Source organism: Falco rusticolus, chromosome 3, assembly GCF_015220075.1.
Source record: "Falco rusticolus isolate bFalRus1 chromosome 3, bFalRus1.pri, whole genome shotgun sequence".
Taxonomy (NCBI): Eukaryota; Metazoa; Chordata; class Aves; order Falconiformes; family Falconidae; genus Falco; species Falco rusticolus.
In genome coordinates, this window is record NC_051189.1 from 17208200 (window position 1) to 17229094 (window position 20895).

The 20895-nt window shown below is 41.9% G+C and overlaps 1 long non-coding RNA gene across 1 annotated transcript; it reads left to right on the top strand.

The window, feature by feature from the left end:
• The first annotated feature begins 43 nt into the window (after positions 1 to 43).
• LOC119145295 lies at positions 44 to 5908 on the top strand. The gene is made up of 2 exons (XR_005103376.1): positions 44 to 131; positions 5224 to 5908. It is a non-coding gene; the product is annotated as an uncharacterized LOC119145295 (long non-coding RNA).
• The last annotated feature ends 14987 nt before the right edge of the window (positions 5909 to 20895 follow it).

Here is a 20895-nt window from a genome sequence, read left to right on the forward strand (position 1 = left end):
AAGCACCTTACTCGATGCATAACCGTAGACCGGGATCGTATGGAAAAAAGGCGTTTTCCTTTGAAATCCTGTTTACTTCCTCGTGCATCTTCACAGAAACCACACGTACTGGGACTATTGGAAACGTCAAGGTGACTTAATTAAAAAATAAAATAAAATTTAAATACGACTGTGTAATCGTTGTTAGTCCGTCTGAACTGGGGGCATTTCCCACCCCGTTGCTTGTGCAAATTAAAAGCAGGTTTCAGGCCACGGCTGAAATCTGCTTGTGTGTGCGTTGGCATCTGCCACACTGCGATTTCCTGCCGGTGTGAGCCCTCCAGCTTCACCTGCCGTCGCTCAGCCTTTTCATGAGCCTGACTAGTTCATGACTTAAGCCCTTGGAAGGCTTTCTATTATTTTCAAAGGATGTTGGATCAGACAAAACCAGTATTGTGTAGGAACTTTCCTAAGCAATACCCTGCACTAACAAAGCCAGAAATGTTGCCAGATTGCTAAAGGATTGTGTTACAAAATCCATGGACATGGACAAAGTGCATGTTTTAATCACATGCTGAAAGGCATAACTCTGACCTAGTAAGTATCTCCACACCAAATAATAGAGGTTAGGGTTTAAAATGTGAAAAGTGTTTATTTTACTTACGTTGGAAGATGGCTGAATCACAGGGATTCAAATTTGCCTGGGTAATTTTACTTCTCAACTATGTATAAAGCTGCTGAATATAAATAAAAGTATTTGATTTAAAATGAATGGCAATGTAAATCAAGCAGATCCAGGTACTTGCTAATTCTCAATAATCCACATGAAAATATTTATTTATATGAGGTGTAGTTTCAAGAAATAACTTAAAACACCACTTATGGAAATGGAATTCCCTGCCCTTTCCAAGCCCTTCAAACTTCATTTAATATCCTCATCAGTAAAGAGGATCATAAACCTATTTTTGCCGTGCAGGCTTCAGGATCAGAGGCAATGCTGTAGTACATATTTATATTGCTTTAAGGATGTGGATTAACTGGAATCCATTAAATAGATTTTCAGGTTTAAATGTGGGCATTTACAGGCATATTTTACAGCTGTTATTCAGGCATGTAAGTACAGTCATGGATATCTGCAAATTACTTTGTGCATAAACAGTTCCGGGTGTCAAACATTCCAGAAATCCTAGTGTTAGTAAAGCTTATCAGATCAAATTAATGCATTTTTTACACATGTTCAGAAAACCTGTTGCAGTGTTTGAGACTCCTACTTTTAAGTTCAATTTAAAAAAAAATACTTAAACTTTATTATCATCCATACAATATGTAGGAAGATGACACCTACTGGATATTTTTAATTTTGCAATTTGCACTGCATAGTTTAAAATGTGGAATAATAAACCAAATTCGACTTTGTTCCATGAGTATATCGCTACTGAATTCACTTGTTATATATACCAATTCAGGAAATTGGTATATATTAATTGTAGGGTTAAATGCAGTCTCAACGTCTTTGTAAATGTGGGGGTCAAATCCTGTTCCAAGTATATTCATGTTATTACTCCTATAAAAAAAAAAAGTTTTCTTAGTTGGGGACTTCTGCAATTTCTTGTGTATAAACTGACATACAAATTAAGCATAAAGAGCCTTTATCTGTCCATCTAGATTAATTGTTAAGGACAAATAGTCCTGAACTCCAAGGTGAAGGTGATTCCATGTATTACCGTGGCTGTGTGTACCTGACTTGATAAATATGTCAAATGTCAAGCCTACACCCCACAGCAAGGCAGCACAAAGCCGGGGGAGCTGTTTCATAATAAATAAGAACTTAACACTTGAAAATGCTTTCCAAATAATGGATACACCTCCTCTATCACGCTATGAGTCAGGAAGTCACAGATCAGTTTACTTCGATAACAACTATAGGTCACTGGAATTCTTTGATGTCTTACAGAGCCATGCAGCAGAAGGTTGGGGTTTTAGTTTCAGTCATGTAAAAATGATTTGTTTTTTTGACAGCTCAGAGTGGTCAAATTTCATATATTTTTTCAAAAGCTATTAATATTTTTCAACTTGAGATCAAGAGGAACTGCTTTAATACAAATCATCAAATGCAGCTTCTGATGGTTTCTTTCAACTACAACTAAGTAGCATGCACTGAAATAACTGGACATAACACAATGGTAGAACACATACAGAATGGTAGAACCACGTATTTTCTAAACCAGTCTGCCAAGGCCATGTTTAGGGTCCGTGCCCATACATGATGGCCACATCTAAAACTACTCTTTGGCAAAACAACCTCTGAGTTTGTAAAACTACTCCTTTTGCATAAGTGCTGTCATGAGCCCTTCAAGCCAAAGGCTTTATTGGATTAATGCCAGTGCTTGTTACAGATACCATAAAATCACATGATCTTGCAAAAATCACATTTTTATAAGTAAAAAAAATAAAAATGCAGGGAGGGTTTTCGAGTACAATTTTTTTTCTGATGACAAGATCCTGAAAAGCTTTAAATACACACAATACATTTACCTTGAAATATAACATAAATTTTGTAAGAACGAAAACAGTTGGCTTGCTAAGAAAAACAGTACACACTGTGCACGTCAAAAATTCATTTCAGTTCGCAATGAATGTAGCAATCCATTAACTATTTCCAAATTTCATTTCTCCTCCCCAGATACCTTCTGCTGTGAATTACCCAATACCATTTTGCATTCCTTACATAAGGGTAAAGCTCTGTACAGTACATCTTTCATTTTGTTATAACAGCTTTTTCATTGCGATCAGTAAGGGCATCTATATTGTGGACTGAAACAAAAACCAAGAGACATGAAAGGGCCCTAAAGTGGCTTTTCTTCTCCTAAGACGATATTCTAGCATAAAAGAGACCAATCTGCATTTTTTGAAAAGCCAGATATCAATGTTTCATTAACGGAGGCTTTGGTGGCTTTGGCATGTGGGTGGCACCCAGCTGTGCCTGGGTGAAGCTGCTCATTCTGTCGTGCGGAGGATAGCTTGTGTCATCAGTCCTGCCTGCCTGCACGCAGGGGCCGGGGCTTTGGCAGTCTGCATGCTGCTAATGACAACAAATTGCTAGCTAATGCAGATAGGTGCACAGGCTTTCCTATGGCTAGCTTTTGTTCTGCAGCTCAATATAGACAGACTTTCATCTGTGGCACTGCCAGTGTGGTATTTACAAAATATTTAAAGACTCACGTATTACTGCTTAAAGTTCAATGGAAACTATTTACATTCATGTGACGATTATTAATGTTATCATTAAAGACACTGGTAGTCTTCATCCAAGAATATTTATATCTGTTTCTTCTTCTGAAGAGAAAAAGAGCAAATTAAGATAACATTTGAAAAGCTAAAGTAAAACCTGTAAATATTGTTACTGACATAGGGACCTTTTCAATATATTAAGATTTTCCCTGTAAAAATTAATGTGTTTAAGATTAGTTATTGTATTACGTTTGGGTTTTATTCCTTCTCTACAGCTACATGCCATGGGCTTAGATAGCATTTCTTAAAAGAAGCTAAGAAAGCAGAAAGCAATTTACTCATAGTAAACATTTGACAAAATGAATGATGATAATCTGTTGTGTGGAAGACTGATTCTGATTTCACATCTGTGTGAAGTGACAATGTCCATAACATGAGCACTTGCTCTGTTTCCCTCGACAGAGGATACTGGTTTTATGCTTGTTATTTGAAGAGAATGCTCACTGGGGAAGTTCAAAAAGGGTTTTCTGTCTTGACAAAGCAAGGCACACATCAGAGAGGCAAAACACAGCGATGAGTCTTGGGTCATCTCTGACAGGAGACAAGACTTACATACAAGTGCATCATCTGCATGAGGCAAATCTCTTAGTTCTATAATTTCCCCCGTATTCCTTTAATGACAAACTTTCTCATTCTCTTTAAAGTAAAAAGATGATTGCAAAGAAATGCGTTAGGCCTTGCTGTTTATGGCTTTACAATTTTCTATAGAACAGCAGAGAACGAGCCTTCGGGGTTTGCCTTCTGTAAAAAAAGGGTGGTAAGAGAGGGAATTATACTAACAGTTGCTCAGAGGCATGTTTCTCTCCTATGCTAACTATGACTAGCATACTTAGCAAGGAGACAAGAAAAGGGATCATGGAGTGTGTCCGAGGGCTGCAGCGCCCTTCCTGGTGTCTCTCTGGCTACAGGACAGATGGACCATCTGTGAGGATGGCAGACATGGGCACCACCATTGGGTTGCCAGCCACAGTTCTGCTGTGAAGCTCCTGCCCGAGGCGCCATGCTCAGGGCAGCACTCACTTCTGGCTCTCTTGGCTCTGCTTTTCCTCCACACTGGGGCCTTTGGGAAATGCACCACTTCAGATTGCTGCTCCCTGATCCTTCACCTACACTGGTTTTGTTGTTGTTTCATTTTCCAAGCACCACACTGAGAAATGTCTGTCTTTCACAAGTCGCTGTTGCAGTACAAACAAACTAGTAGGCTGCAACAAGGCTTTACCATCGGTCAGATTCTACTGTCTGTGCTGTACCTCCTTCCTCCAGAGGTCAAACCATACCCCTCCTCCACCCGACCCCTCTCCCACAATCCTCAGGGCTATTTAACCACTTAGCGGTACAGCTGCATGTCTTCCATGTCCATCAACCCACTGCCTCTGAGGCAAGGCCACAGCTGCATACCATCAATGCTAATCAACCCACTGCTTTCATTCCTCTACAATTCCCGACCCCCCCCTTTTTTTTTTTAACCAGAAAGGCTGTGTCTATCATCTATTGTAGGGCCCTTGGCAGGATATGTGGAAAGGCTGTTTAGGTTGAGTTAAGAAGGCACAAAGCTACGTCTGATTCAGCCTCTGCATCAGGGTCACCCAGATATTCTGACTCCCCTCTCAAGAGTTCTGTGGAACAGCCAGTATCTGATGTCCTCTTGTCAATTCTAGGATCTAAAACAGGCTTAACACTCCTGCGGCCACCGCGGCCCTGCATCTGTGGAGACACAAGCATACCCTTATCCCCAGGTAATTAAATCCCACAGGCCTGTCCATTTTTCCGTTTGTAGATCTCTCATTAAAACCTTTGCTCAGATAGTAGGATCTTCCTGCAAAGACAAGAAATGTGAGATAATCACAGGACGTTCTTTTCCAGCCGGCACAGTCAAATAATTCAATGTATACACAGCTTTCCATAGACAATCATGCGGAGTCTCAGAACCCCTTCCCCCTTTTTGTTTTTCAGGAAGTAGTTTTAAAGTATGATGAACATGCTCCACAATGGCTTGGCCAGTCAGGGAATGCGGGATGCCACTAACATGTTCCACCCCTCAAGAGGCAAGAACTTGGCCATGCGTGCAGATGAATATATGCTGGTCCACTGTCTGTCTTGAGATGCTTAGGAACCCCCAGAGCAGCCCAAGCCTGTCGAAGATGTGAAATGGCATCCAGAGCCTTCTCCCCAGTATGGGCCAATGCCCATAGAACTTTTGAGAAGGTATCAATGGAGACATGAACATACTGTGAACGACCAAAAAAAAGACACGTGTGATATCCATTTGCTACAGATCCAAGGACTGATAGCCACGTGAATTGACCCCTCGTGGAAACGTTAGTCCAGGACCCAATCGCTGACACTCTGGACAAGCGGCAATGATGGATTTTGCATCTGCAAAAGATATTTTAAATTGATGGACCAATGCCCGAGCCCCCTGATGAAAAAAATTATGAGACACGAGGGCCTGTCATATCAGATCCAGCACTGGAGGAGTCCAAGCAGGAGCTGCAAGAGCATCAGCACGGGCATTTTCTTCACAGATGAATCCTGGCAATCCAGTGTGACTGCGGACGTGCAGGATGTAATATCTATGTGTGCATTGACTCACTATTACCCATAATGTTTTAAATAAAAATAGTCGTTCTGAATTTACTTCCTTAAGCAATGCATGGTCAATGAGTCGCGCAACATCTGCAACATAAGCAGAGTCTGTAACAATGTTTACAGCACATGAGAAAATGATTTAAAGGCAACAATGACAGCACTAAGTTCAACCAATTGAGGTGATCCCTGTGTCAAGTGTATCAATTCTTGCCATTGCTTCCCATCATATCAAGTGACCACTGCCTTTCCCGATTTCCCAGAACCATCTGTAAAGACCGTAGGGCCTTGCACTGGGCTGTCTGCTGCCAGCAGCTTTTGAAGTATTTGTATGTCCAAATAAGTTTGTAATAATTTAGGACTGGGAAGATGATAGGATATTTGTCCCTTGAATCTTTCCAGAGCCAACTGAAATGGTAAACTGTTTGCCAAACACCAGCTTACATAATCACGTTCAATGGGAATTATCAAGTAATTGGGATCTTGGCCCATGGGCTGAACGCACCGTGTACATCCTTTGTTGATGATTTTTGATACTAGTTCAGTCTGAGTGCTTACTGTCTTCCGTGGTTGTACAGATAAAAATAACCACTCTAAGATATGTATCGGATCTTGCCAGCACTCATTCCATTGGCCCAACAATCCCATGGGATGATAGTTAGTAATGACAATATATAAACTTACCAGAGTTTCTAAGTCTACATGGTGTACCCTTTTTTGTTGCAGACCATTGGCCACCCTCTCTAGGGCTAAGCTGGCTTCCTTAGTGATCGGGGAGACGTTAAATCAGTGTCACCCTTCAATACATCAAAGAGTGGTTTCAATTGTTCTGTTGTAAGGCCCAAGTATGGCCTTACCCAATTTATGGTCCCTAATAATTTTTGCAAATCAGTTAGGGTTCTGACATTTACTCGGAGCTGGATAGACTGTAGCTCAAGCATTTGATCTGGCGCTTTAACTCCCAAGTATTTCCACAGGGCTTGTTGAATCTTTTCTGGTGCTATACATAGCCCAAATGTGGCCAATGACTGCTGCAAAACTGGATACACTTGCTGAAGTTCAGCCTTATTTGCAGCTGATACAAGAATATCATCCATATAATGATAACAATACATTTGTGGAAATTGTTCCTGTACAGGTGACAATGCCTTTGCTGCATACCATCGACATATAGTAGGACTGTTTTTCATACCCTGCGGCAACACCATCCATTGGTATCGCTTACAAGGAGTCATATTGTTTCTGCTAGGTATTGAAAAAGCAAATTTACATTTATCAGCTTCATGTAAAGGAATACTGAAAAAAACAATCTTTAAAATCAATTACAAAAATGTCCCAGTTTCATGGGATCATCATCAGGGAAGGCATGCCTGATTGCAGGGCTCCCATTCCCTCCATTACATAGTTTACTTTCCTTAAATCTTGTAACAAACACCATTTACCTGGATTTTAATACTAGTTTCTGTACTATAGCTGTTCTTGGCTATTGCTTCTTGTGAGCTCAGTATCTGTTCAAAGAAAAATGTGTCTTTGCTAAAGGTGGGATGCTGGAAAATCCTAACAGCCAGTGCAGGTCATTTTTTTTCAATTTTTTTTTCATTTTTTTTCAAATGGCAGACAATGGTTCAGAAACGGTGTGCCTGCTTGAGAGGGAGAAATAAAAATTATGGTGATGTTTTCTGTGGAGCATATGGAAGAGCAAACGGTACCATCACAGCAGTTTCTCTGACCTCAGCTATGCTTTATGTTATACAGCTGTAAGTGGAGCAAATAAAATGCCGATCCAGTGTTAGTTTTTAACCTCATTAATGAAGATTTTCCCTTTGAAACCACATATTTAATAGCAGCTGTACATACAGAACTTTGCTCTATATGTTGTTTTTTTCAGCTAACAAAAGTAATTACATGTTACAGTCAACTATTTTTCCCCTTACGAGGTGATGCACGGCTGCATGCGGGGAGCTGTACAGCTGAAAGGCAAGCTCTGGCTATTCTAATGAAACATATGTAAAACAAAGGCCTTGTAGGCTTTCTCTCAGATATTTATCAACATATGGAATAGAGATGTGGAAACCCCCGAGTTACCAAGTGAAATAAGAGCAAGGCAGGTTCCCTCAACCTGGGGCTCAACATTCATTTTACCATTTGTGCAACTTGTTTTGTGAAAGACAAAAGTGGAGAGAATCAGAATTACACTGGAAACTAGACACAGCACAGCAGAAAACGTGTTCTTCCTGAAAAATCCTGCCTTGCAGAGGAAATGCCAGCAGTGGACACATTAATCTCCCTGTTGTGACTGGGCTGAGCCTTGTCTGCCAGCGCTTTCCTGCGCTTCTCAGCAGGGCTGTGTCCAGCGTCACCAGTCTGGAGGTTCACACTGCAATTGCCAGTCTCACTGAATCCACTACCAGTACAAAGCCTCAGCAGCAAAAAATCTTGGTGGAAAAGCTCAGTTTTCTGAAGTCACACGCAGAACAACCCTGCCCCTAGTTCCGCTGCCCTTCGCATACACAGTCCCAAACAGGAGCTGTTTGCTAGTCTGTGGGCTACTAAATTTACCTAGTTCATGATAACTGAAAAGGGCTCACAGGCCTGAAGTGTACTCTGGTCACCAGTGAGACACCAGTTAGCTAAACTAGTTAAGAACAATTGTCAGCTGCTCTGTGGTGCAGCTTTTGTTTTATTATTATTAATGAAGCATACTGGAAAGAATAATTTTTTAGTTTTGACACATCTCTTGATGTGTCTTGACAAATCTCATGATGATTTCAGTCTTCAGAAGAGCTGATCTGGGAGATATTTGTTCACAGGAAACATGTGAGAGACAAAAGTAGAGAGAATGTGAAATGATACTGGAAATCAGACCTGCCATGGCAGAAAACATGGTCTTCTTAGAAGATCCTCCCTGGGAGAGGAGGACCCCAACATTGCTCCCATGAAAAGCCTTCAGCGACATGTATGTACATCATTGAGTCTAGTCAGCAAAAAGACAGGTCGGAGTATTAACCATGCACGAGGCTGGGCTAGGGGGGCTGGTGTAATTCAGACTGCACCTAGCTGCCATTGTGGGGGGTGGGAAGAAGAGGGAAGCACAGCTTTGTTTCACGTGAAGTTGAGCATAAGTGATTTGTAGGGTTCAGGGTGATGCCCAGTCTCGCCTTTTTTGTCCTAGGGCAACCCAGATGCTGATAAACTTCATGGTGTCGTGTAGAGGAATGAAGGTGGGTTTATTATCATTGGTAACATACAGCTGTGGGCTGGCTTCAGGGGGTGGGGTGGCTGATGTAGACAAGGTGCAGCTGTGGGTGGTTAAGTTAACATGTTGGGCAGCCAACGGAGGGAGAGCAGCCAAGGAAGAGAGAGGAGGAAGAAGCAGAGAGAAAATACGTGCCCTGGATGAGGTGAGACTAGGAGAAGGCAGCACAGCAGAGGGACTGGCATGAAGAGTATGCTGGTGTGTGATGGTAAAAGACCTTGTTGCAGCTTGATGGTTTTGAGAGTGCTGTGACAGTGTTGATGGACTAACGTCTAGCAGAGTTTTGCCTGATGTTGAATTGGAGCTGGGCATGGAGTCAGCCTCACTTCCTCTGTGAATGGAGACAAACAGGTTCATTCAAAGACATTTCAGCTCTTTGGTTTTATCACCATCTCGAGACTCTGTGGGTAGGATTCCTGCCAGGTGACTGCTGTCTAAAAGCTTGCTCTAACACTCCAGGCTTCCTGAGAAGTAAATGAAGTGGGACAGACACCCTGTACGTGGTCTGGCTGGGACGGAGGTAACTCGCCCCCAGCAGCCCTCACGGCGCTGTGCTTTGCGGCTAGGAAGACAGTGAGAACACAGCAGTGTTTGCCTGCTGCTGAGCCCTGCTCCCGCAGCATCAGGGCTGTCTCTCCCACCTCACCCCCCTCACCAGCAGGCTGGGGATGGGCAAGAGCTTGGGAGGGGACACAGCCAGGAGAGCTGACCCAGAGTGACCAAAGGGATAGTCCATACCCTATGGCGTGTGCTCAGCAATAAAGGCTAAAGCGGGGGTGGGCATTTTTTGTTACATTTGTCTTCCAGAGCAACTGCTATGTGTACTGAAGCCCTGCTTTCTGGGAAGCGGCTGGACGTTGCCTGTTGATGGGATGTAGGGAATAAATCTTTTGTTTTCCTTTGCTTCTGCACACAGCCTTCGCTTTTGCTTTATTAAACTGCCTTTATCTTGAGCCACAAGTTCTTTTCCATCATATTTTCTCCCCAGCCTGTCCTGCTGAGGAGAGGAGTGATGGAGCAGCTGGGTGGCACTTGATGTCCAGCCAGGGTCAACCCACCACACATCCACTGTTTTAGACACTTGTCCTTGGAGAGGTGGAATCCTTCTCCAGAGATGGCATCTTCTCGTTGCCTGTACAGGGAAGCCGGGTGGTTCCCAGCCCTTCATTTCCCCTCAGTTGGGTGGGGGATGTATACCACTAAGGGCTGAACAGCGTAATCTCCATCAATGACACAAGAAATCTTGTAAATTTGGGGAAGGTGCTGAAACTAGCCTGATGGAAGTTTTACATGCTCGTATAGGTGGCTCCAGCTCCCAACCTATCCCTCCTAACTGCCAGTGATGTGGAGCACAGAATTTCTGGTTTATGATCCAGTTTTATATTTTAATATTGAGGCACTGAAAATATAAAAATTCTGAGCAATTAAAGTATTTAGTTTTAAGACTCAATAACATTTGCATTGATAAGTATAGTATGTATATGTATAATATACATGTAAGATGTAGGTTATATGCATATATTATAAAGATATGCTTTGTACTACATGTGATCTTTAAAAGAAAACACAGATCAGTGTCCTGTTTTGAAAACATTGTCATAACCTTTTTCCCCTTTTCTCTCAAGTTCATTAACGCAATGCAGTTCATGAAGTGTTTTGATTTTGATAGGATTTCTTTTTCTTACAGAATGGCTTTAACCTGGAAAAAAAACCCCTCAGGATTCTGCTCTTGTGGGTTAGTCATAGCCTTTGAAGGGTGTATTTATGAGCATGCAATCTGCAGTGCTGCATAGCAGGTTGTGAAATATCATCCAGTAGTTGTTACACCTAAAATAACTCAGATTCTTCAGAAAGAGATTCAGCTTTGTTTTGAATATCGCAAGGACCAAAGAATTGTTTTCACAACTTAATGCTTGGCTTCTAAACAAAGTTTTACTCCCAGTTAGCAAATTCCTTGAAGCTTCCTAAGGTGATGGGAAACTCTAGCATTGGCTTTGATTAGAGCCACATCAAATATTTGCATTGGAACCCGACACCACACGAACTTTGCTCAGCCTCCTGTTCCACTGCAATGTTGGTGTTTAATAAATATTCATGAAAACCATAATTCCAGTTTTAAGCGATGCTGGTTTCCTGTAAAAGCCACCAAAAATTGTGATTTAAATGTAAAAGCAGTGTAATAATGACTCTTTTGGCTGAATGTCTCCTTTAGACTTGGAATAAATTAAACTCTCAGGATATTTGCAGGTAAGAAGTTAAAAGGAAAAACTCATGCATATCCTTATGAATCAAGAGAAATAAGTTTTTGCACAGCTTGAAAACTAAATTCTTCTGGGATAGGGGAACATCACATCCCAAAGCAAAATTTATTTTCGACCCGCTTGTTTGGTTGTGTTAACAACTGGAGAAGCCCATTCAGTACCGACACCTGAAGGTGCGTTTCCAGCCGGCCCCGATGCTTGGTGGCCTGGCCAGGAGATGGCAGGCGTGTTTTGTGGAAGGAAGGAACATTGCCAAACAGCTGTTCTGGTTGTAAGAATCAAGTAATTCACAGTCAAGACTAGAAACGTTAACATTATTTTCATTGTCCTTGTCATGGTTGAACTGTAAGATAACAAAACACAACCTGCAATAATCTGCAGCTCCATAGGTACAGGGGAGGCAAGGCCCTCCGGCCCCACTGGCATTGCTGCTGCGGGTCCTGCTCCTGCGAGATGGAACACGGTGCTAGTCCTGCACCTGGGCTGCCCTGCCCGTATGTCTGGCTCTGTAATCGCACGGCTCTGGAAAACCCATGGAAGAATTCCACGTAATTAGGTTACAACTATCCTCCCCGCTCTGGGCTTTCTGATCCAGCATCCGCTCTCGCAACTGGCAGGAGATGTCTTTTCTTGCCTTATGAAATGACGGTAAATGATAATTTGCTTTTAATTCTTTGCATTGCTCTGCTGGTGGTTCCTTCTTTCCTTCATAACTTTGGCATGGGGAGGGGTGAGGAGTAGCATGCAATGAACTTAGATACTGCTTTACAGTCTGACACTTTTCCCTCTCGGCTATCGAAGACTGGCAATTTCTGAATCCTTTCCAGAAGTGCAAGCAGTCCTTTCACTTTCTTAGAAGTAGAATAATTCTGCCTCATGTTCCTGCCCTTGGGAACTGGATAAAGCTCTTTCAGTTTATCAACTCATTTTTGAGCTGTCTAGAAGTGCAAATTTAGGAAAGCCAAGTACTTGCTTCCCAGTCGGTGCTGCATGTTCAGGTTCTACAAAGCTCCTGTCCACTGACCTGGCATTCCCTGGTGTGGAAATATTCTTGTGTTCACAGAGAAGACCAAGCTGAAGAAATACACCTACCACTTAGAGCAAAATGTCATGATGCTCACGTCTCTGAATTTACGGGAGATCGTTTTCATAGTTTTGGACCAGGACCACAAGCGTGACTTTCTAGACCAGGGAGCTTTGGAACTGTGAGTTACTCCGCTCCAATAGAGAGCTGAGCTGCTGGCAGTGGTTTTCATCTGTAGGCTTTAGCTGATCTTTCAGATATCCCGGGGACAGGTCACCAGCTCCCCAAAAGGTCAGGACAGAGGTCTTCAATGTAATTACACTTTGTAATGGAAGCTGGCATAGGGAGCAAAGGACAGGATTGTGAAGAGATGGGGTAATATTACACAGACACTTGTCAAAAGTTTTAGGGCCAGATGTGTTATAGCACTGTAATTTGGCTGACATGTTATAGATTTTGAATAACTGAAACCAAGTCATTGTTCTCCAGGACAGAATGAGCCTTCTGTGACAGTGGATGTGGTGACAGTAATGCTGATGTAGCTATGTGAGAAATTACTACTAGTGAGGAATCTAAGAGTCTTAAGAATCCAATTAATTGTGGATGTGCATTTTTAACAGGTGCTTCAAAGGCTCAAAACGTTTTCTGTTGCCACGACCTTGTTTGCAGACGGTACGTGGGCTTCGGTCTACATGTCCGTTGTGACCCGCACACGCTAAGCCACCACAGTGACTGTACGTGACAGCGCAGCAGTGTGCTGTTTGAGTACTGCTAACGCTTGAATTGGAATCATTGGACCAGGTCACCCAGGGGCTGCGTTCACTTACGGACCAGGCAGAGAATGGATCTGCTGTAGCAAGTTCAGCTTTCTGTCATTGCGCAGGGTGGGCTGAAACACTAATGCTGTCCAAAAACTCCGATCTATGCAATCACTTTGCTTGCAGTGGAGCTTGAGAGTGGAAAAGGATTTTTGGGAAGGGAGGCTGACACAAATGGAATGTAACATACCACAAAGAGGGGAAAGGGGTTTTCCCCATGCATTTTGGTTATGGCTAAAACTTTGTTAACCTGATTTCCACATGCATATTCTGAGCAACTGGGAATGTCATGAACAGTGATAATGAAACAGAAGCTTTAGACGTGTCAGTACTCAGAAGTATATGAGAGGGTACAGGAATGATAGATTTCTTCTGCTTATTTGAAAATATTGCAGTCTTGCAAGAAGTTTCAAATATTCCTGCAAAGGATTGTGTTATACATGAGGCTGAGGAGGAAGGCATAACCCCCTCATCCTCATTACTTCATGTAAGATAAGATTTCTTTTAGTTAGAAGCGCTGCAGCCTTCAAACCAAAAAATACCCATATAAAAGTTGATTTTTCGGAGGAAAAAATGGCCAGTGGTGATCATGTTTCCTGTATTACCTTCGAGGGCAGGAAAAAAAAAAAAAGGATGATATAATACGCAATAAAGGATTATTCGATTAGGTATTACAGAAAGCTTTCCATCTACAAAGGCAGCTCAGTACAGAGACGAGCTTCCTAGTGAGTTGTGGGAATTCTACTGCTGATGGTTTTTGTAAGAGCAGGGTAGAGAAATAGCTAAAAGAAATATTCTTGATGCTTTTTACCTTAGTATAGCAAGAGTAAGGATAGTTGTTATAAATTTCAAATAACTTTGCATATTGATGTTTCTGATAATAGCAGATGGTAAACTGACTCAAATTACTAATTTTAATAACTTGCATCAGTATTAACCAAGCATTCATAAATAATATCTACATAGAAAATGATGGAGTGTTTCTGACATTTGTATTATGCTACCATGATGTGGTCCTGTCCCGTCCCTTCCCTTCTGTTTTGCTACCCAGCATCATTTCATGATGCGCTGAATTGGAAAAGGCATCCTGCTGGAAAAAAGATGTGGAAGGCAAAAAATGTTTCCCTTCTACTGGATGGGCAGCTCCTCAGTCCAGCTCAGAGTTTCCACACAAGCCATGTGCCAGTACTGCTTTTGAAGAAATGTTCCTGGAATTGCACCCTCAGTTTTCCCCGTATAAAAAAGTCTTCAGATATCTGCTACAAAAATATATATTTGTCTGGCATGACAATCCTTACAAAAGGATCTTTATTTGCATTTTTAGCAAAAAATATGCCATATTTTCCTTTCTGAGAGCCAAATTCTTGGTCCCTACCCGGAATCTTATTAAACTGGATTCACTCCCTACTGCTCAGATCTGTGAGAAACCTTTTCAGAGTTGCAATGGATGATTCCAGGAGCAGCTCTGCCTCCTGGATGCCCCCTCCTACTACTCCCAGGTGTTTTGGCCAGGGTGTCTAGTGCTGCTGTATGAGTCATGCTCTCTCTGGTCAACTATGTCTGAAATCCTTCCAAGTAGGAGATGATGTGGAGTTTGTACTGGCTTTAGCAGGATTTGGATCAGGCCATCTGGGTAAACTTTCTTGATCTGTTTGAACTGGTTGACTGTTGTGCTGCTGGTGAAATGGGTGGCCCCTTGTTTGATCTCCTGGCAACACAGCTCAGTGGCCTCCCTTTATCCCAGCATGGAGTTCATGTGGCTATACAATGAACCGCGCTATGGACTAAGCACACTTTTTTTATCCCCTAGATTAGTTCCCTGATTTAGATTGTAACTTGGACACACAATTGCAGCTGCTGGCCTAAGGAAGAGGAAGGGATCATGCACAAGAAGCAAGGGTAAAGCCAGATGCCCCTTACTGAACAGTGTTGAACATCCTTTGAAAACTTGATTACACAGCTTTTCACTATATATGTCCCCAAACTTGCAGTTCACATAGAGTAAAGATTGTAACTATAGAAGCTAAGAGCCTCAGTAACTTTTGCATTATCTTTTTCACCTGGAAGGAATGCTTCTTGGAGTCGGAATTGGACTTTTCAACAAAAGCAAAATAGAGGAATAAAAAAACTTTGACCCTGAAAAACCCCTGTAATCCTTTTGATGATGCTCTTCCCAGGGAAAAAAAAAAAAAAAGGTGTCATATGATCTGGCTGGCTCATACTCTTAACCATGCATGCTGTTGGTGATTGTGGGAGGAGGGGAAGAAAGCCATGGAAAGAGCTTGGATATATTAGACCTCAGAGTAACGCATCTGACTATCAAGGGCTGAGTGGCCCAGCCCATTATCATTCTGTCTCTCTGCTGCAGATTTTTGTAGCACTTTGTTTGCTTTTTTGTTGTTTTTCTCCAGAAGCCAGTTCAAAAATAGAAAATGTAATAACTGGAATGTTTTTCTTTCTGTGTTGGAAGAGAACATCTGTAAGAATTATAAATGTGCCAGTGAAAAATGATTCCTAGGTATGTGCATGTGTGTGAGAACTTTGCGTATTCCAAAGCCAAAATAATCTCTAGCAAATACAAAATAATTGTAGCCATTGCCCAGAGTCTGTTATACAGGGACCACCTATAGTGTTGGTATTGTTTCATCTTTGTTTAGCCTTCCTAGAGCCATTTTGAGCCACCCGTTCCTGTTTCCACCAAGTTATGTTGCCCAATTTAATCAATATTCCATTTCTGTTAGGATTTTTGTCTCAGCAATTGGCATAATACACTGTTTTACCTTTTCCTCTTTCAGATTTTGTGTATTGGAGTAACATCCAGATTTTATATAATGCAATAACATTTGGTCATAAGGCCAAATTATCAGCTGCTGTCATATTGTTGAGCACAGTGGAATTAAGGAAACCAGCTGAGTCCATGACAAAGGGGGAAAGTTTCTACAGAATTGGCATTATTTCTGTTCAATGACACAAAATCAAGCAGAAGTATCTAAATCCAAATGGTTTTTTTCAGCTCTAAAGAAAAAATTATAGGAGTAACTGCCATTTAACTTGCTTTCTTCTACTGTAACGGCAAACATTTAATTAATATCAGTAATCTGTACCAAATTTCTGTTCTAGTAATGCTGTGGCATGCACTGCACAGCCTGCAAACTACATATACAGTTCATTTCAGATGGAAGCTCTCTGTGGGTGATTTCACCTTACTCAGTGGAAACAGTGAACTGAGGGATAGAATTTGCAGCTCTTTTATTTGAAATCAAGTCCGAGGGGACTTTACGTCTCAGACATAAACACTATAGTGACGATGCCAAGCATTACTTAAGCGAGACATAAATACTTGCTGAAGAGAAGCTGATTTTCTTACCTGCGGTAGTCCTGAGCTTCAGTGCTCATGCTGTCTGTTGGAAACATCACAGCTTTTGACAGATTCCTTAGTTTTCTGATAGATCTCCTACTACAAGCCCTCCTTCTCCTGTTGTGTTCTTCGGTCTGTCATCCATCACTGATCTCCGTCCTGGCCATCGCTTCAGTCACTATCAGATCTTAGCAGCTTTTTTTGTAAAGGAAGGAATAAAAAATACGTGTGTACTATACCTGTATAAAATAAGCAGATTTAAAAGCATTTTCTTTTGTAGCTCCCATATTTCTCTGTGCTCTCCTTTCTCTATTATACTTAATATAACTATACTTCTAAAATATATTGTGTGCAGTGCACCTTTCTATAAAATCCAAGATACACATTGTCAGCTGTCTGACAGTTACGACAGTTGGTGGAATAGGGAAATTAAAGGTCATATAAACCTGTCTGGGATAAAAGTGTTAACCAATAACACACAGAGAATGTTCCTGGGCTGGACTAGGGGGATTAAACAACATGAGCTGATTATGCTAATTTTTTTTCATCTCTTGATGTCTTCGGATTGCTTCATTGAAGTTGAAAGAAAAATTCCCAGTGATTTATGTGGAGAGAGATTTCACCCTTCATTTCCCAGAAAGATGTCTGCTTTACATGGTAACTGTACACTAAGTAGCTGCACATGATAAGTATGAAATTGTTCTCCATTCCGCCAAACGTTCAGAATACAACAGTAAATGTTGTGTTTCACAGAGCTGGTTTTGCCTCTAACCAGCCACTGCTACAAAGTTTAATACCCTAACTGTTGCTTTCTAGCACCAAATACCTGGCAGCTTTTCACTGTTATGTTAGAGAGGCAGTCAGTTATTCTCCTTGCCTCTGCACAATTTCTTATTCAGGCTGTTTTCACACTCATCTAGTTTTCACATTATTTAGGCAGTTAGCCCTGTGAAACCTCATGTTCTCAATTCTCTGTCCCTGAAAAGTAATATTCCACCAGGTAAGTCCATATAGTTCCCATTCTGGGACACATTATCACCTCTGCTGCTGCGTATGCAGAGAGGTGGTTGGTCACGGCAAGTAACAATTCGCTGTTTCCTAAGTGACCCCCACTTCCATGTGTGTTCAGACATCATTAGAGATCATAAAAAAAGTAATGAAATAAGCTGAACTGAAAGCAGGAGGAGAAAGAAAACCTCCTTCCTTAGCTATTAGCTGCTTTTTACCATCCTCTTTAATCTTCACTTACCTGAAGCAGGAAGATTAGCTTAAGCAAGCAGTTACATCAAGAGGTAGGAGCCAGAAGATTTTTAGGATTAATTTATCTCATAATGGGCTATGGAAAGTGATTTCTTTCCTCTCCTTGTCGTTTTAAGAAGAACACTCCCATAGCTGCGTGCAAGGTGTAACACCTTGGTCCCCTCAAGTAATGAGAATTTTGCAACTGAATTCACCAGGGCAGGATTTTGTGTTAATGTCTTCTTCCATTCCTAGCACTTGCTTTGTCTGCTGGAGCCAGTTCCAGGCTGGCATGTGTTTCCTGGGGGAAGGATGTGAGGGTTGCAGCTGCAGCTTTGATACCTCCTGGTGTGGTGTGGTTCCTTGACAGATGCCCTTGATAGAGACAGATGTCTCCAGGCCAGCGCAATGGCTGCACAGAGATCTGAACAATGCCTCTCACCCTTCTTCTTTGTTAACTTACCAGGTGTTGCAGAAACTGTGACATCTGTGGATTGTTGACATGAGAGAAAACTAAACTTGTAGTAAGGCTATACTTGCTTTTAAAATAAAACAAAGGCAGAGGAACATGCACGGTGGCTCCCAAGTGGCTGGGCTCCGAGGCTTCAAGATGGTGTCTCCAGCCACTGGTGGATGGCTGATGGATGCAGGTACCGGCGCAGCGCTCTGCAGTGGCGCGGACTGTTTGGGCTTTGCAGGCTGGGGATAGAAACACATCTGAGGGGTGTGGTGGTAGCTGTGTCCACACTGGCTTGTTACCTGGTTTCATAAGAGTGGAGTAACCTGTCTGCACTGGACACCTTTAGATATGCCCCACACAAGCTTCTGCATCTTTTTAAGTCCTTGTCCAGCCTCTTCTGCGTCTCATCTGCTGCAGGCTTGTACTGGGGTCTGAAAGACCCCAGGCTGTAATCCTCCTTGCTCCTGTATCTCCACCACTCACCCAGGATCTGAACAGAATTGTATGGAACAGCCTCAGCCTGAGGTGACTGAATGGAGAAGGCTGGTCTTTCTCCATTGTAACATGAGGCTAACCTTAACTTACTGTGCATAAAATTATTGCGGAGTATCACCTGGCAGCTTCACCTGTGCCACAGGTACTGTAATGTAACATATTCAAGTTCCTCTTTTGCTTTCCCAGAAATAGGTAGAAAACCACTTGAAGTAGAAAGACTAAATTTGTATAAAATACCACATTTTCAGATTGCTTTTAAGCCATTTGAGCTGCTAATATGGTATCACTGACTTGGACACTGGAGATTCATGGCAGTTAATGGAAGAAGAGATTTCAAGTGAACTAATTTATGGGGTATTTCTGACAGTAAACAAGTAGGAGCATGTTCCACAAATTTAGAATCTGTAAAACTGAACTTCCACAGCAAAGGCTGAGAAAATTGTTTTCTTTCCCCACAGGGGTGTCCTAAAAGTTTTACCTTAGTTCCTGTTTGTTTAACAGCCTCATTTTCACACACAACCAACATTCCTCTTCTTCGTTTGAATTCATTTGAGGTGCTAATGAATCCTTCCATGACATCAAAAACTTAAGTCTGAACAATGGCACATTAACGGGATCTTACTGATTTTGATAAGAGTCCACAAAAAAACCTGGCAGTGAAAGTCCAATGTTAGAATATAGGCCAGGGCAAGGAAATTCATAGAACCAGTGAGTCTGATTCCACTACACTACAAAAATAAGCTTCTGAGTTTCATAATAATTAATCAAATCTGCATGAAGGTATACTATTCCTTGCAGCCCACTATGCACAGTAAAGTGATTACTCAAAATTAAAAGTGTTTTAAGACAGTTAATGGTAAAGATGCCACAAACATTCACAGGAAAAATATTGACAGTAGGTTTCACTCCCCCTCACCATCTTCCCTCCTCCAGAACTAGCACAAATAACGACATGTCAAGCACAACATCAAAATAATTCAAGGGTGAACTGCTGTTCTTAAAATATTTGTAGCCACATAAAACATCAATTTACATATTATTGCCCGCACATGTGTCTGGCTGATGATGCATGCAAGCCAAAAGATATTTCTAAATTTAGCTGTTCCTTTAATGCTGCGGGCCAGAAGCGTGAGTGGAGCAGGTCATCAGAGAAAGGCCCTGGTGTGATGGCGGAGTTTCTTCTTTAAGATTCAATACTGAGTCTTGGACTGTGAGAATGAAAAGACACAAAAGAATTGGGATGCTTAATGTAGGAAGAAGGGGGAAAGGAAGCTTAATGGGGCATCCTGCAGGGCTGTGAAGCTGAGGATGAGAAATTTTATATTAATGAAGATGATGGTGAAAAGGAAGTGCTCCAAAAAAGGAATAAACAAATGACACCCGGTTTAGAAATTGTGGGTGGCAGGAAGAACAGTGACACCATTAGTCACATATAAAAGAAGTGAGGGGACAGGTATGTTAAGAAAGATGCTGAGTTCAATCACTACTGCATTGCGTCTAAGCAGTTGCATAAAGGCAGTCACTGCAAGAATCTCATTTATATGTCAAGGAAAGAAAATTGTCTGCATTTATGGACTTCAGGGGCTTTGAAAAGAACTTTCCCTAGTTTTTATACATGCACAATAGAGTTATATACAGCAGGAACAGATGAATTTGTGATAAGGTCAAAGAAAAGCAAGTCTCAGTAAATATTGCGTTATGTTATATATTATAGAATAGAGTAGAATAGAATAAACTGTTTCAGTTGGAAGGGATCTACAATGATCATCTAGTTGAACTGTCTGACCAATTCAGGGCTTACTTAAAGCACAATGTTAAGGGCATTGTCCAAATGCCTCTTAAACACCGACCCCACCTCTCTAGGAAGCCTGTTCCAGTGTTTGGCCACTCTCTCGGTACAGAAACGCTTCCTAATGTCCAGTCTGAACCTCCCCTGGTGCCGCTTCGAACCATTCCCATGAGTCCTATCACTGGATCCCAGGGAGAAGAGATCAGCACCTCCCTCTCCACGTCCCCTCCTCAGGAAGCTGTAGAGAGCGATAAGGTCGCCCCTCAGCCTCCTTTTCCTCAAACTACACAAGCCCAGAGTCCTTAGCTGCTCCTCATGGGACATTCCTTCCAGCCCTTT